Source organism: Octopus bimaculoides, chromosome 3 (assembly GCF_046866305.1).
Source record: "Octopus bimaculoides isolate indiv1 chromosome 3, ASM4686630v1, whole genome shotgun sequence".
Taxonomy (NCBI): Eukaryota; Metazoa; Mollusca; class Cephalopoda; order Octopoda; family Octopodidae; genus Octopus; species Octopus bimaculoides.
Genome location: NC_142930.1, coordinates 35,265,750 through 35,284,669, shown reverse-complemented (window position 1 = coordinate 35,284,669; position 18,920 = coordinate 35,265,750). Strand labels below are relative to the sequence as shown.

The window sequence follows — 18,920 nt, the reverse complement described above, 5'->3', positions numbered from 1 at the left end:
TACATTCTGTTAAAGGCATCTAAATACTACAAGATTTTCCTTCCCACCTTTATTAAGAAAAGAATAATGTATTTCCTAAGATATTTTTAGACGTTGGCGTGGCCGTGTGGTAAGAAGTTTGCTACGCAGCCAAATGGTTGTGGTTTTAGTCCCACTGCGTAGCACTTTAGGCAAGTGTCTTATACTATTTTCGTGGGCCAACCAAAGCCTGGTGAGTGGATTTAGTAGACAGAAAGTGAAGGAAGCCTGTCGTATATATATAAAGAGAGACAGACAGAAAGAAAGAAAGACTGACTGATGTGTGTGTCTCATCACCGTTTGGCAACCGGTCTTGGTGTGTTTACGTTCCCTAGCCTAACGGTTCGGCAAAAGAGAACCGATAGAATAAGTTCCAGGCTTAAAAAATCAATATATATCTAAATAAATATTGCTGTCAATTTATTCAGTTAAAATTGTTCAAGGTGCTACTCCAGCATAGCTGCAATCTTATAACTGAAACAAGTAAAAGAAGATAACAGATTGCATTCTTAATAATTAATAAATTGGATTATAGTATATTACTTATGTTTGTCGGAATTATGCATTATTAAGTGTTATATCATGTTTTAATGACAATATACATTTATAAGGGGCAAACACCCTGAAACTAGTCTGTAGGTGTCAGACCAGCAAAGGGAAGCGGCTGACCTCCTCTGTTCGAAGGTTATAATGGACACAGATTCGTGTATCACATAGGTAGCTAGAGGCGATGGCCTCTTGGAGCTAATCAACGGCAGCATTTGTCCAATTTTTGGGACTGCCATGTTGGCTTGGCGATAACTATTAATATCCAGTACCGCTGCCGTAGTCTCCTTTAGAGAGACTTAGAAATATTAATATGCGTGTGTGTGTGTGTGTGTGTATGTGTGTGTGTGTGTGTGTGTGTGTGTGTGTGTGTGTGTGTGTGTGTGTCTTTGCGTTGTCCTCCCACCATCGATTGACTACCGCTGTTGGTGTGTTTACTTCCCCGTAACTTAACGGTTCGATCAAAGAGAGCGATAGAATAAGTATTAGGCTTAAAAAGAATAAGATCTGGACGCGATTTGGTCGACTAAGGGTTGACTAAACGACTGAAACAAGTAGAAGAGTAAAAAAGAGAATTATATATATATATATATATATATATATATATATATATATATATATATATATATATATATATATATATATATATATATATAGCTGAGATTTACAGGAAAACAAGAGACGAAGACAAGTGTATGAGCTTTGTCGCTGGGGAAAGTGAGAGAGTATTTTATGTTCCGAGTCCATGCTCTTTAACAGAAAGAAATAAGAGAGAATAAAAAAGCTTGTAGATTTAGCGTTCAAGCATACATACATGTATATATATATAAATGAAATATTCAAACACTGAGATTTGAAGTTAGATGTCACTACTGTTCATATCATCTGTGGATAAATTCAAAATTTGATGATATCACCAGTAGTAGCATTGGTGGAACGCAGTTATGATAGCTTTATCGAGCTATGAAATATCGTAATGATGCTTAATGAGCATCTACCTGCTAGAAATAAGAGCCAAGTCTTAAATAATCGCACCAATATAGCAGAGAAAAACAGTATGCGAGGAAAACAGACCGAATTAAAACATTTAACAACACAAATAAAAATATTATGCAATTACGGATATCCACAAACCAGGTTTCTGCTTTTGGTTATTCAACCTTGATCTTCGTCAGTGTGGACCACCAGTTTAAATTCATGACTGTTCGCGTTAGTCTCTGACTGTGCAACTGGTTTTGTTTTGCGCCAAAATCAGAACACATGGTGCGTATATATATATATATATATATATATATATATATATATATATATATATATATATATATATATATATATATATATATATATATTATTATTATTATTATTAATAATAATTATATGACAACAAAAGAATGAATGAGACCTAGATATTATGTAAAATACAGGAATTTATCTATAAATATAATATGTGACAATTAGTTGGTTGTCATAATTAATTGATGAGATGCCGGAAGAGACTTCAGCCCCGGCATCCGAGACTCTGAGTTTTATTATGGCAACCAACTAATTGTCATATATGATATATAGATATAGGGAGGGAGGGAAGGAGGGAGAGGGAGGCAGACACTCAAACAAACAGATAGACAGAGAGAGACAGAGACAGACAGATAGACAGAGGAATAAATAGATATACACACAATCATATTATTAGATATCTTTATAGATACATGCATAGACAGTCAGATCGATACACACACACACATACATACACACACACATACATACATACATACATACATACATACATACATACATACATACAAATGATACAAATGAAAGGAAGAAAGAGTGAGATTAAAACCTAATAAGAATGAGTTCGTTTGTTGACAGAATGTATAGTGTTTTCCCATGAGAGCTAAGTAATGTAGCTCAAATTGTTTTTAAAAGGTCTTCAAGACCGGAGATTGCAGATAAACAATTTCTTGAAATGAAATTATTTTACAATATAATTCGCATCACGAGCTAACTAATGCGTTTATTAAGTGTGAATGGACGCCTGTGTATTGTGGTTTCTTGGTTCCTATTTTTATAACTGTTTATATTTGTGCATACGTATATACCTATATATGCACGCATGAATTTATATGCATTTCAATACCGCATGGACATTGATATTTGTCAGTATGTATATGTGTATATATATATATATATATATATATGTGTGTGTGTGTGTGTGTGTGTGTGTGTGTGTGTGTGTGTGTGTGTGTGTGTATAAATATACATATCTATATATATATGTATATATATATATATATATATATAGAGAGAGAGAGAGAGAGAAAAAAAAAGAGAGACAGACAGAGACAGAGACAGACAGACACACACACGACACGACAGAAGTAAATAAATACTCTTATAATTGTCAGAATGTATTTAAATTTGAAGTTATACATTCAGATTATTTATTAATTATTATTATGTGAATATCTAATATTTAGTAGACATGCCCTTTGCATTTTCCAACGCAAGGACCCTATTACGCATGCTACTGATCAAATGACGAATATTCTATTGAAGAATTTCTTGCCAAGTGGCATACAGTAATCGCAAAAAATCTGGTTTAGAGGATGCATCGTTGTTCTTTTTTATGAAGTGTCCTATCCATTATGTCCCAAAGTTGTTCAATAGAGTTCATATTTGGTGAATAGTTTGGCCATGAAAGCTTTTTAATGCCATTCTCATGCAACCAATCTTGGGTCTTTTAAGTGTGTCACAAGAAACTCTATCTTCCATAAATAAAGCGTCTTCTTTAAACATTTCATCACTGGAGCAGATCGGAAGGAGTCTTTTCTGCAATATGGACACATATTTATTTGAGTTTATGTTTCTCTTACACTCAACCAGCTCTGATTGACCATTGCTCCAAATTGCTTCCCAGATCATCATAGAATAGCCGCTGTGTTCCATTGTTGGTTGAAATCTTTTCACGTCAAATTCTTGATCACAATCTCCAGACCCACACTTGACTACTGTCAGCAAATCTGGACTCATCATAGAATATGACAGTATCCCAAAACGCTAGTGGTCTCTGCACCATTTCACTGGCCCAAACTTTTCTCCACTCGATGTTGGCTGATAGAAGACGTGGCTTCTTCTTCTTTCTGCTCTACCGTAGTAGTCAGGTTTGTGGAGACACCTGACGTGATGATGTTGACTCCTTCCTCTCCCTGATGAATTTCACAATCACTCTATTAACTGTAGAAAGAGTGATCTCAATGTTTTCTGCGATTTTATGCCGACAGTCCACATTGAAATTGACCCACAATATGTGCTCTTTGAGATTCGGACAGGTCGAAGGCTTCTTTTCTACGTAGCATGATTAAATTAAATAGTCACATATTGAACCTGAAACATAAAAATGCCAATTAACAAAACAATATAAATATTTTCAAGCTAAAATAGACATAAAATGATGTTGTTTTGGGTGTCTATTAACTGCTGTCATGTCTGTATATATATATATATATATATATATATATATATATATATATATATATATATATATATATATATATATATATATATATATATATATATATATATATATATATATATATATATATATATATATATATATATATATATATAAAATATACAAACATACATACATACCGAGTGCGGCGAATAAATTGTCGTCTAATTTACGCAAGGATGAAAATAACACTGACGTCTCATTTTAGCAGATATGTTTACCAAAATTACATAATAATATATCTGGCAATACTAAAGAGTAAGTTTATTAAATCTAAATGTCATTTGCTTTAACCACGGCCTTCAGACGACTTCGAAATCTCCTGCAAGTCTTTTGTGTGGTCTCCCTGTTTAAGTTGGTGTATGCTGCCATAATCCTCGCCTTCAGTTCATATTTGGTGTTACAAGGAGTTTTGTTGGTCTCTCGCTCAACTGCGCCCACACATAATAAGGAATGAAGTTGCAGTCTGGGGAGTTAGGTGGCCAAATGTTAGGGTTGATGTAGTTGCATAAATTATCCGACAGCTATGACTCCGTTCTCCTGCTTGTGTGGCATGGTGCAAAGTCCTGTTGCCAGACATAGGGTCTTCCAGCACTGTCCTCAAATTGACACCCAAACACTCTGAAACGTTTGTATTGGAGCTTCCGACGCGAATGCCAACCAGTATAGCACGTAGTTTCCATATTTCTGGCAGAGTGAATGGCGTCATGGTGATGTTTTTCTCACAAACGGTGCCCAACTACTATACAGTGTAGTCGACTAAATGGAAAACACAACAATGCGCATGTGCAAAATTAAAAATATAATATAGCGACAATTTACCCATCGCACCCTACATGTATTCAGGCTTTTATTCAGTGAATCTTTGCTGCTTTTACATATTTAAATACGCTAATTCAAATGAACATTTTATCAATTAGATGTAAGCTTACAGATACACTGAGAAGAAATATGCAGTTAATTCTGTGCAATCCTTTAATTATCAAATCTGAGAGAAGTAAAAATATTCTTCAACCATTGCAGGATTTGACCATAGTGACATTTTGACTCTACCTAAAAACGTCCGCCCCCAATGTAAGATATATCAGCTCGCTTCTGGAATATTAATGCCCCTTACTTTCTTCTCCTATAGTAAATATATGAGAAAACCCAGAAAGGTATCCAAAACCTCAACAGACGTCCTCCAGTATTGTTTTATTCTTCAACCTAAGTTCGAATCCTGCAGCGTTCGGAATTACTTTTTATCATCATGTTATGTCTCAAGCTAATTCTATCTAGCACCTTCGGATGATCTCTACTCAACCGCTACACAACTGCTACTCAACTGCTACTCAACAGCTACTTGACTGCTACTCAACACTCCTACCACGGCCAGACTACCTCTATTTATATGTCTTGGGAGATCCTATTTCTTCGCCTGGAAGTGCCGACACAATACATTATTAATGTCAGTAAACCTTTGGCTTCTTTTATTGTAATACTTCCACAATCTGCGAGATTGAATCTATATCATAAATCAATTTGAATTTAGGCGGGAAAGGCTGAATAGCTACAACACTAGAACAGGAATCACCATATTTAAGTGATCGCCGAGCCCTATCATAGTTAAAATGGTTTCATTGCCTTTTGAGTAAATTTCTATCACATTGATTTTACCTCAGAAGAATCAGAATGACATTAAAATCTGAATGTGTTTTCCATGTTAGAAATAATGGCCAAATCTTCCTCACATCACAGTTTCCAGGTTTGAAAAATGAAACCGTATGTCACAATAGGAACGAGATAGTCGTGAATTGGTCATATGTTTGCCTACACTATCAGAGGTTAGTTTGGAATTAAACAATAATTACATATCTTTCTAATCGGCCAACAAGAGATCTTCGTTTGCGTTCAATATGCTAAAATTAACTGACCCCCCCCCCCCTTTGAATCAAAACTTCTGTCTTAAAAATGGAATGGATAATCTGTTTCTAGAAAGACCAAATCCGAATAAAATGATGGGATAATCACAGCTAGAATAGCGTTGATCATAAGACCTGTTCGGATCTAAACAACAACACCAACGTATATTAGTTATTATACACCTTGATACACCATATCTGAATAAAAATAGTGTTATCTTTTATCGAAGCCACTCTCAATTATGACTGACCTGAGGCTAAACCACAGTAGTAACTTAGATATCTCTCCACAACGAATATTTGGAATTACGCCAACATAAGCGATCGATAGATCAATAATTCTGAGGATAGTCCACAAGTAAGTGACTAGTTCTAAGTGACAAACTCAGTTATTCTGTTTAGATATTTAGATAAAACTGCTTGACATCAACAATACTAACATTTCTCGTTCAGAATACATAAAAGCACAACAGCTTATCTATTTTTACCAATAACATCCTTGTTACACATTTCCTTAATTTCGTCAAAGACGGAACTTAATACGAGATCTCTAGACCTGTTAGAAATAATACACAAATCTTCCTCAAGCTTACATCCTTATCAACTTAAATAGAAGTGTGATACTTAAGACAATGTAATCCTAGGTAAGCAAAAGTATGGAATAACATAGATGCAATACTTATAATTACATTTCAAAAATCAGAACTGATTCGGGGTTAAATAATTTGGAACCAGCTTTGGTTCAGCCTACAAAAATATTTCCGTATTTTATTTGTAGCAATTATTTTTTTTTCAATTGCTTTCAGACTCAGCATGAGTGTAACCTGGTATAAATTCTTTCTTTCATATAAATGTTTTTGTACATGCATATTTAAAATGAATGTTTTCAATGTCGTTCATGACATAGAATACAAAATGGATTTTGTCTCGATTTGCGCAAATCACATTAGAAGTATTGTGAAGAAATGATGGTGAGCGTATGGGGGTTATTGCGCCGCAGGGAAAGACATGGATCTTCACAAGATTACTTAAACGATTCCTGAATCAAGAACCAAGTATTCGAAGAAAATGACATTCATTGGTTACCATAAACCAATAAAGTAGCCTAGTCATGGTTGTTAGTCCTGCTAGAAAGAAAATACATCTTTCCATTAACTCATATATTATCGTCTTAAATGAAGATTACGTTGTAAAAGTATTTGATACAAAAGAAGACGGTGTGGTCAACTGTAAAACATATTTGATCATAGATCTACTCGGTTAGGTTTGATCTCGAATGTTCTAAGTCATACCACCAACAGTTGAATCAAAGAATAAGTGGTTGACTACATCATGTTTCGAAGTGGCTGCTGGGAACATCTTGGACATTCTCTCTAGCATTGTCCAATATATACATTGGCACAATGGTGCCTCATATTTTTAGGTGAATCTGACTGTCGAATATGTTGAAACCGGTACATAGTTATTATTATTTTATCAACTGCAATTCGATGAAAACAAAATCGGTTCAAGTGTGATTTCTATTTCATTCTTCTAACATGTTTCAACTATTAATTCATAGATATCTATCGCATCAATAATGGACTCTGCTCCTCTGAAATAGGTAACCACTTACCCTCGAAACGCAAGTCCATTTTACACACGTATTTCTTCTATTCTGACCCTTCACAATCTGAACTTAATACTTAGCCAGTTCTTCCTACCGTAAATTCTTAACAACTTAACAACTCTTAACTCACATGCTTTCCAACAGATATTAATCTATATTATTTTCTACTCTAAGCACAAGGCCCAAAATTGGGGGAGGGAGGAGGCCAGTCGATTAGATCGATCTCAGTACGCAACTAGTACTTAATTTAAAGGGTCTGATCTGCCTCTATGATTAATGTCATCGATAAAATATTGAATTATAACTGCAATTATTGATCTGTTTGAACTCTAATAATTCACCAATTCCATTCTGTTTCTCTTCATCATAGATCATGTGGCCACTTTCTTCAAATATTCTCAACTGCATCCTCATTTGTTGGCATGTATGATCGGTAAGTAGGCTCACAAGATTCATTCAATCTTTATTACTGTTGTTGTTGTTGTTGTTGTTGTTATCGCTTCAACATTTGCTACTGTTACTAATGTTTGGCCATACCTACAATCCCAGACATTAATACCAGACAGGTATTATTATCTCTGTACCGGGAATAAACATTCTCCCTGACACAGAGAATAATCCCATATGCCCTACTGATTTTTTATATATTTTCTAATTTGTTTACTTATATTTTTTTAAATACATAAGGATATATATGCGTGTATATGTGCATGTATATGTATATAGTTATGCACAAGTATTTGTATACATGCCAATGGATATGAGTGTGTGAGAGTGTGTGTGTATGTGTGTGTGTGTGTGTGTGTGTGTGCGTGTGTGTGTGCGTGTGTGTGCGTGTGTGTGTGTGACACCAATATTTATTTTTTAAATTCCGGTAAAGATTCCATCGGATTCTGTTGGGAAACCGTTAGTTTATGGAAACATAAACAAACCAGCACCGACAGTCCAGTGATGGCAAAGAGCAAATAAAACACATACACACACACTCCCGTACACATATATACATATATGTATGCATACCACGTGCTTCTTTTAATTTCTGTCTACTAAATTCACTCGCAAGACATGAGTCGACCTGGGCTACAGAAGAATGTGTCACACAATGGAACTGTACCCAAATCCTCATGGTTGGAAATAAAGCTTCGCAACTTCACAGCCACACCTGCACCAATATACAGATATATGCGCATACGTGTATATATGTATACGCTTATATGTATATATATATATCCATAACTACTCATCCACCTGTCTTTAATAATGTAATTATAGACGTGGCTGTAAGTACATTATCTGACATATACTTGTTTACAAATGCATAGACGTTATATACATGAAACATTGTGTACAAAATATATTACATCCACGAATACCCTACAAGTTTAGAAATGAAAACTCACATCCGTAATGTGTTACCACTGTTTGTGAACAGAGGGCTTGCTACAAATTAAAGATAATCATAGCTACATAAGTGCGCGTATACACATACGTCACTGTAGATAGATAGATAGATAGATAGATAGATAGATAGATAGATAGATAGATAGGAATGTACATACATACATGTGTGCGTGTGTGGAGGTGGGTTTGTGTGTGTGTGTATGTGTGTGTGTATGTGTGTGTATGTGTGTGTGCGTGTAAAAAGTGTAGTATAGGATATGGATTCAGAGACTCATGAGGCTATTACAGTAAGCTCCACCCATGGACTCGGCTTTCAATAATGCTACATAAAGAAGGTTGCCAAACGCCAGTATTCCTACGGAAGTCACGTAGCTAAACAAGTCTAAATTTACCTATCATACCACCCGACTTTATTCTATATACATACAGATATAGACAGATAGAGAGAGAGAGAGAAAGAGAAAGAGAATGATAATATATATATACGTTTAAGGCTGCGTGTTGGCAGAATCGTTAGTACGCCAGCCGGAATGCTTAGCGGTATTTCGGCTGCCGTTACGTTCTGAGTTCAAATTCCGCCGAGGTCGACTTTGACTTTCATCCTGTCGAGGTCGATTAAATAAGTACCAGTTAGTCACTGGGGTCGATGTAATCGAATTAATCGCTTTGTCTGTCCTTGTTTGTCCCCTCTATGTTTTGCCTCCTGTGGGCAATAAAAAAATAAACATATATACGTATATATATATATATATATATATATATATATATATATATATACATAATTAAGGGATCAGCAAACAGTTGCTTCACCACATACCGAAGCTCAGAAATAGCAGCCAAAACGCTGAGACTCCAACAGATAGCATTACTTGTAACTCACAAAGGCAAAACAAGAAGAAAAAAACATCATACTGATGAGGAAATGGAGTGTTATCGCTCCTAAGCCAGAAACACGTCTATGATTAACTTCGACTGGTTAGTTTTCATTGTTGTTTCTTCTTGTTTTGCCTTTCTGAGTTACAAGTAATACTATCTGTTGGAGTCTCAGCGTTTTGGCTGCTATTTCTGAGCTTCGGTATGTGGTGAAGCAACTGTTAGCTGATCCCTTAATTATGTTTATAAATGTATAAGAACTTTTAAATAAGTTCTCCACCGATAATGGTGTTTACATACCGAAGGGCTTGGTAAAAATTATTAATTGCTAATTTATTAATAAATTGATAAACCTTTACCCTTTTAATTGTAATATATATATATATATATATATATATATATATATATATATATATATATGCGTGTGTGTGTGTGTGTGTATGTATATATGTGTATGTATAAACGTATGTATCTTTTTTCTTTACCCGTCTGTATTTCTGTGTGTGTGTATGTGTGTGTTTATGTAGGGGGGCACGTGCGTGTGCGTGTATGTGTATATGTATGGGCGTGTGTGTGTGTGTTCGGTTGTTGGAATTATATAAAATTCCGCATTTCATGTTTTATTACTAAATAGGAGGTACATAGGTATACATGTAGAAGAACATGGAAGACATCTAATAGTAATTCTTCAGACCGGGAATTAAAATAATAATAACAATAATAATAATAATAATAATAATAACCCTCTCTACTATAGGCACAAAGCCTGAAATTTAAGAGGAGGGACTAGTGTGTTACATCGACCCCAGTACTCAACTGGTACTTATTCTATTGACCCGAAAGGATGAAAGGCAAAGTTATCCATTTTCATTAAGGATACTGATGTCTTCAACTGTAGGCACAAATCTACAACTTGGGAAGATGGAATTTATATAGAGTCCTTTATAATACAAGACCAAATTGACTCTGCAGCTATTTGGATACTGAACGTTAAAAATGTAGTTAAAAATTGCAAAGCATTTGATCCACGAATTTTTGATTTGAGATAATCCACCGCTCTTTCATGCAAACACTGTAAAATAAAATATAAAACGAAAAACACGTTATACTTCTTTCAAGTAAACACTAATTCGATATTAAATACATACAAGAAATTCAATGGTTTACTTGGAATTACCTATCTATTGATTAATCTACACATCTTTTATTATTCACTCTGTCGTTCGTAATTTCTGAATAACTTCGATCAACCTATCTTCTGCTTCGATGTTTTCACTCCCAATTAATCTTAAGAATGAATTATGAAAAAAGTTTATGAATTTATATAAACGGTGCTAAAAATTTCTCGATGGCGTCTTTGGATGCGTGTATATGTGTGTCTCTGGATATGTAAATCTATGTATTTCACAATGTATACTGTGGTTGGTATGAGAGTGGCTATATTCTGAACACATATGTCTTTGTGTGCTGCTATATTTTCTATGCACTATCTTGCACGCCATATTAAACAGCTCCGACTAATGTACTATCAGATCATGAAACTTATAGTAACTAACATTCAAAGCCTGTGTTTATTAAATGATGTCTATCTCTCAGCTAGATGGGGGTACTCGTTTTATTGATCACAATAGCGGAAGGGCAGGCGATATGTGTATGTGTGGGCGCGTGTGTGTGTTTTGTGTGCATGTGTGTGTGAGTTGTGTGTATGTGTGTATACATGTATATTCATACACATATGTGCATATATACATACGTGTGTGTGTTTGTGTCTGTGTGCATGTTTGGGAATGTATTGCAAGGGATGAAATATGGAAGCAATTTCTGAATCGTGCTCCGTTAGAGATTGATCAGCTCAATGGCTTATAATACAAAAGAAATTGATCAAAGACAATGTCTGAAATTTGAACCAAGAATCAAGGTGTTTCACTCATGAATTGCGATTCATGCAACAGTGTCACCAACATAAAACTTACTGAGGTGAAATTCCACACATGCAAGCCAAGAAAACTTGTCCTAATTTCCACTGATAAGATTCGGTGACGAATTTTTATAGCTTCGAGTTTAATATTATCAATATTTTCTACTCCAACACATTTAACCATCATTAGACATGATGGAAATCAAAGATAATTGAATTTCGTAAGTTTCCAGCTACGTTGGCTCTCAAGCGCGACCTTCTATCAGACCGGTAATAAAGACGAGGGTAAATTGAGTTCCTCCCAAAGCTGTCAACACTCCGTCGTAAACTTCAACATGAAGGAGCACTGACATTACAATTTAATACTCTCAAATATCTCCATTTTGACATTTACATATTTATCTTTTGATATATACAGATTAAGAAACGAAAACTAACAAATTGGCAAAGGAACACACTCACTGTCTTATATGTGCATGTGTAGGTTGTGTGCGTGCATGTGTTAGAAGTATATATATATATCCGATATATAATGAGAGTAGAATTGAAATCAAGTTCTCAAAGCTCCAACATATTTTCCAATACTACAAACTACTAATAGTGAACGATTGATTCCTCTGTATCACAACGCAAATACCATTCAGCGGTATGTACAAGTTTTTTTAAACTACCTACACCAACTTCATAGCATATATTTTTTTTCATTCTTTCATTCTTGTACACTTTTCAATCATTTGACTGTGGCCATGAAGACGCACTGCTTTAAAGGGTTTTAGTCGAAGAAATCGACCACCGGACATATTCTTTGTAAGCCTAGTACTTATTCTATCGGTTTCTTTAGCCGAACGGCTAAGTTACAGAGACATAAACACACTACCGTCGGTAGGGGGACGAACACAGACATAAAACACACACACACACACACACACACATATATATATATATATATATATATATATATATATATATATATATATATATGCGAGTAAAAATAAATACAAAAAAAGTGGGGGTTTTTGTATGATTGTGTATAGAGGAATATATTATTTTGCTTAAAAGAGTTCCAACACTGTCTGTTTTTTATGTTTTATTTATATTCCTGCAGAACTAATGTGGGGTATAGAATATGGAATATACAATATATAATATGATATACAATATACAATATAAAATAAAATAAAATAAAAATGGATGGCACCATGAAAGAAAGTATTGAATGTAGATGAAATATTGAGTGTTCAATATAAAGGATCAAATATATAAATATATAAATATAAATATATATATATAAAGGCGACTCGAGTTTCAGGGCTATTTCCCTTCGTCATGGCCGGTATGACAGACTGTATGTATGTATATATATATATATATATATATATATATATATATATATATATATATATATATATATATATATATATATATATATATATATATATATATATATATATATATACAAAGTTTCCGTCTATTAGATCCACTCATAAGGCATTGGTCGGCCCGAGACGGGAAGCAAGCTAATTACCACACTGCCACGCCGGCGGCGATATATATATATATATATGTATATGTGTGTGTGTGTGTATTATGTGTATGTATGTATGTATATGCAAGTATGTATTATGTATGTATGCATGTGCGTGTGTGTGTTGTGTGTACATGCATACATACGTATATGTGCATATGTATGTGATTGCGCGTGACTGTGTGGTGAATATATATATATATATATATATATATATATATATATATAGTCTGCATTGGTGTGTATGTGTGTGTGTGTGTGTGTGTGTACAAGTTGAGAGATGGGGAGAGAGTGACAGAGAGAGACAGAGAATGAGCAGTGGACTTGCAGAATTGTTACCGCTCGGAATAAAATGCTCAGCCGCATTTCCGTCAGCTTTACTCTCTGAGTTCAAATGCCGTTGAGGTTGATTTTGCCTTTCATTCCTCTGAGGGTCGTCGATAACATTAAATCGTTGAGTACGACGCAGTTGAGTAGCCTTCTTCCCCAAAAACTTCAGGCCTAAAGTAGAAAGATCGCGCACACACACACACACACACACATACACACACACACACACACACACATATGTGGGTTGGGGTTATGGGTGTCTAGTGCAGGTCAATACGGCAATAATGATGGAGCAAACATCAGTGACCTCTTAAATTGTCTTTCCTTCTCTATTCCAGGTCAGTTTTGTTTTAAACCAGTCTGTTTGTCATCTCACGGCAGGTGGGTGAGAGACGGCGGGACGGTACGTGCGTGTGTTGTTCGTACGGGTATAGGCGTTCACCCTACTCTGTGTGTGTTTATGTATGCGTTTATGAGGGCGTACATAAAAACGAAGTGTATATATATATATATAGACGCAGGCGTGGCTGTGTGGTAAGAAAGTTGCTTCCCAACCACATGGTTCCGAGTTCAGTCCCACTGTGTGGCACCTCGGGCAAATGCCTTCTACTGTAGACACGGGCTGACCAAAGCCTTGTGAGTGGAATTCGTTGACAGAAACTAATAGAAGCCCGTCGTATATATACGCGTGTTTGTGTGTGTGTGTGTGTGTGTGTGTGTGTGTGACTACGTGTGCATCGTTGGCGATTTTCTTTATTTGTCTTCCCTTCTTTGGAGTTTTCCCATATTTCTGATGAAGAGCTCCGCTCGAAACGTGAATTCCTCTTTCTTTTCTTTCCTTTACTGAGTGTCCAATAACACTACTTATTCCACGTCCTCGCGTTGTTGTCTTTTCGTGTTCTTTCTTGCTTGTTCATGTTTGTTCTGACTATATATGTGTGCGTGTGTGTGTGTATTTTTATGTGTCTGTGTTTGTCTCTCCCAACAACTCTTGACAACTGTATTGGTGTGTTTACGTCCCCCGTAACTAGCGGTTCGGTAAAAGAGACCAGCATGGCCGAAATCAAATGACTAAAACAAGTCAAAGAATAAAAGGATAAAATAATTTATACATATACATCTATCTATCTATCTATAGATGAAGAGAGCGAGATATACATACCTATATATATCTATATCTGTATATATATATATATATAATTTATATAAGGGCATTACTATATAATAATGCCTCACGCTTAGAGGGACTAAATAAGTCAAAACTACCAAAAAATAAGCACATATTTACCGAAAGCGAGGGAATGCAATTTTTCAAAGTTTACCTCCTATAAACATTTTTTTAAATGTTTACCTCCTAAAAACATTTAAAAAAATGTTTTTAGGAGGTAACCTTTGAAAAATTGCATTCCCTCGCTTTCGGTAAATATGTGCTTATTTTTTGGTACTTTTGTCTTATTTAGTCCCTCTAAGTCGTGAGGCATTATTATATAGTAATGCCCTTATATATATTATATATATTTACGGAAAAAAAACGATGGGTTTTTTTCCTTATGGGTTTTTTCACGCTGACTACTTGATAAATTCTTATAAAGATATTATCCTATATTATATTATATATATATATATACATATATATAATATTAGGGACAAAATCCAAATTTACATGTAAAAACTCAATTAAAATCAATTTACAAAAAATTAAAATTAAATTGAGCTTTACAGAGTAAAATATGTGACAGTGGATTTTCATCGATGAGTTCATGAACCTTGGTTCTTTTCCCTAAAACTATATATATATATATATATATATATATATATATATATATATATATTTACGTCACAATATATTGTCTGTCTTTACGTTCTGAATTCAAATTCCGCCGAGGTCGACTTTGCCTTTCATCTTTTCAGGGTTGATAAATTAAATACCAGTTGCGTACTGGATCGATTTAATCGACTGGCCCCCTCCCCCAAAAATTCGATCCTTGTGCCTAGAGTAGAAAAGAATATACGGATTCAAGTAATCCGGTGTTACTCATAAAAATCTCCTTTATATATCAGTCTTCAAAACAAACAACATATATTACGAAAGAAGAGAAAACGATAAAGAGTGTATAAAGTCATAAATGACAGAGAAATTGTTTGATAAAATTTTATTTAACAATAAAACAATACTAATGCCACGACAAATTGTTTCGTAACATAAAAACATGTAAATAATTTGTATTATTATATTTATTTGGCTGTGTGGTAAGTAGCTTGCTTACCAACCACATGGTTTTGAGTTCATTCCCACTGCGTGGTACCTTGGGCAAGTGTCTTTTACTATAGCCTTGGGCCGACCAAAGCCTTGTGAGTGGATTTGGTAGACGGAAAACTGAAAGATGCCCGTCGTATATATATATATATATATGGGTTTGTGTGTGTGTGTGTGTGTGTGTGTGTGTGTGTGTGTGTGTGAGTATGCGTGTATGACATTGTGTCTGTATTTGTCCCCGCTCCATTACTTGACAACCGATGTTGGTGTGTTTACGTCCACGTATGCTAGCGCTTCGGCAAAAGAGAACGATGGTATAAGTACCAGTTTCACCATGAATAGATCCTGGGTTCGATTTCTTCGACCATAAGCATTTAACGCAAAATTCCCCCATCGCCTTAGGCAAATGAATGGAACGTGTAAAAGAATAAGAGAATATATACATACGTATTCATAGAGGTATATATGTGTGTATGTACGTATGTATGTATGTATGCATGTGTGTATGTATATAGTTCTGCCAAGACATTATTAGTAGCTCTTATCCAACAGAGTGTACTTTAACGTATATACATACATATGAGTGTGTGTGTTTGTATGTGCATATATATGTGTGTGTATGTGCATATATATGTGTGTGTATGTACATACATAATACATACATACATACATACATACATACATACAGAGATACATACATATGAGTGTCTATATGCTTGTTACCTCTGCATACGTGACTGCTGAACTTCTTTGCGTATCTCTCTCCTAATATAATTAGAAGTATCTTCGCCGGTACAATTTATACGCGTGTATTTACGCTAGCAACCATGGAAATATATCTGCATAAATGGTAATTAAGTTGATTAAATTATTCACTTAAGAATGTCAGGTAAAGAGAGGGTAAAAGGATGTTTTGAATTGCGTCTTAATACGGAAGGAAACAAATGCCACGTTGTCTATATATTCTTTCATAAATATATGTACCTGTCTGTAATTACGTATGCGTATATATGTGTGTGTTTGTGTAATCATACATATATATATGCACATATATGAATATGTATGCATGTTTATATATATATATATATATATATATATATATATATATATGTGTGTATGTGTGTGTGCGTCTGTGTGTGTGTGCATAAATATATTCATACGTACACACACACACACACATGCATATATATAGATTCAGGTGAATATGGTACTTAAGTTGAGGCACCAGAATTTAAATTACCTACATATATATATGTGTGTGTGTGTGTGTGTGTGTAGACACACACACATGCACACACACATATATATATATATATATATATATATATATATATATATATTTATAGATGTGTGTGTAGACACATACATATACACAGATACATATATATATGTGTGTGTGTATCTGTGAAGAGAGTGTGTAAAAGTCAGCATATACAAATAATATAAACACAAACGCTCACATGCGTAAATACGTGAACGTATACTGACGCTCACACATATAGGTTTGTTATGCGAGAACTTATATCTCGTTATCTATATGTTTGTTAATAAAATACATGAATGCGTTCACAAATAATTGCACACAAATCTGCTTATTTGCATACGTATGCATCTATGCAAATGTCGTATTATAAAAAGAGACATATAATAAGAGGCTAACAGACAGACAGACAGACTGATAGATAGATAGATAGATAGATAGACGTACATACACAGAGAAAGGCAGGCAGGCAGACAAGCTGACAGACAGACAGACAGATAATAGATAGATAGATAATTAGAGCCAGATGGACAGAGAGAGAGAGAGAGAAATAGATAGATAGATAGATAGATAGATAGATAGATAAGTTTCTTTATTAGCCACAGAGGGCCGAGCACAGAGGGGTCAAAATACAATGTAGAGCTTTTCTTTTTGAAAATAGACAAAACAGGAGAAAATAAATTTCCGATCAAAGGGGATCGTGTTTACAAAAATGCGATCAAAAGGGATCGTGTATCGCAGAAAATATCATAAATGTAAAAAAAGAAAAAAGAAACAGATTAGGTTTATCCGTGGAAATAAAAGCCTACGGAAAAGACTACGGTAACCTCAGGCAGCGAAGGAAAAAACAAATGAGAGAATAATGCTCTCTCTCTCTCTCTCTTATCGATTTACAGTATCATGCTCAAAGTGGTTTCGTCCTTCGTGCGTACCATCTTTCCTACATTCACCCACCTTTTATTTAAACTCTCAGGAGACAAAACTATATTTTCACCTTCCTTTTCAATTGGTACTTTAAAAAGTTGATGAGCGATTGGCCAGAGAGGGATGTGCTTGTTTCTAAATCTTTCTCTCGAGTCCACCACACACATTCTTTCACATTGGCCACAAGGACGATGAACACTGCCTTGCCTTCCCGAATAAGGGAAGGTGACGGAGCAATTTTCATAATAGACACGGCCGACAAGTGAACTCGTCCCATACGTGAAAGCAGCCGTTCGGCATAAGCCCACATGTCCGAAATGGTTGGACACTGCACGAGTTGGACACTGCAGAACGGTTTCATCGCTCTGACCGCATCTCAGGCAAGTCGGTCCGGTGTGTTTCTAAGTGTGCCTGTAGTGCTTATCCCGAACGGGCAATGCTTCTCGATAGCACTGCTAGGCCAGGGATCTCTAATGATTGTCTATAGGTCCCGGCCCGAAAGTTGTCCCGAACAGGCGGGTCAGGTGTTCCACGTCGACGCTCAGATTCTGCCCGAGAACGTCAGATAGATAGATATGGAAAATTATGATATATGTAATGTATATAAAATGTACATATTTATATAAACTAAAGACATGTCAGTAGATTTGGTGAACTGAGACTGTAAGAAGCTATACCTATATATGTGTGTGTATTTATGTATTAAATGTATGTATATATATGTGTGTGTGTGTGTGTGTGTTTCTCCTCACCACTGCTTGACAACAGTGGATAGGGTATTTACGTCCCCGAAACATGGCGGTTCGGCAAAAGTGACGACAGATAAGCACCAGGCTTTAAAACTAA

At 35.1% G+C, this 18,920-nt stretch overlaps 1 protein-coding gene across 1 annotated transcript in view; it reads left to right on the top strand.

Annotated features, from left to right (window-relative positions):
• Positions 1-18,920, top strand: part of LOC106871529 (muscarinic acetylcholine receptor gar-2) — an 802,994-nt gene that overhangs the window by 610,309 nt on the left and 173,765 nt on the right. The window contains 1 exon segment of the mRNA XM_052966547.2: positions 7,956-8,018. The gene's annotated coding sequence lies outside the window, so the exon portion shown is untranslated.